We start from the raw sequence: 323 nt of genomic DNA, 5'->3' as shown, positions 1-323 counted from the left end.
GGCATTCTTGTTGAGGCTGATCCTGAACCTGAAAGGACCTTGAAGCGAAAATTCAGAGAAGCTAAGGCACAATTCTCTGTAGAGGACCTAACAGAAATCTTCAAAGAAGAAGACCCCATGGCAGCCGAAAACAACAACAATGCCAATAATGCAAGGAAGGTGCTGGGTGACTTTACTGCACCTACTCCCGACTACTATGGGAGAAGCATCTCTATCCATGCCATTGAAGCAAACAACTTTGAGCTTAAGCCTCAATTAGTTTCTCTAATGCAACAGAATTGCAAGTTCCATGGACTTCCATTGGAAGATCCTCATCAGTTTTT

The sequence above is a fragment of the Arachis duranensis genome, chromosome 2 (assembly GCF_000817695.3).
Source record: "Arachis duranensis cultivar V14167 chromosome 2, aradu.V14167.gnm2.J7QH, whole genome shotgun sequence".
In the NCBI taxonomy this organism is placed as follows: Eukaryota; Viridiplantae; Streptophyta; class Magnoliopsida; order Fabales; family Fabaceae; genus Arachis; species Arachis duranensis.
This window is presented reverse-complemented; position numbering follows the sequence as displayed.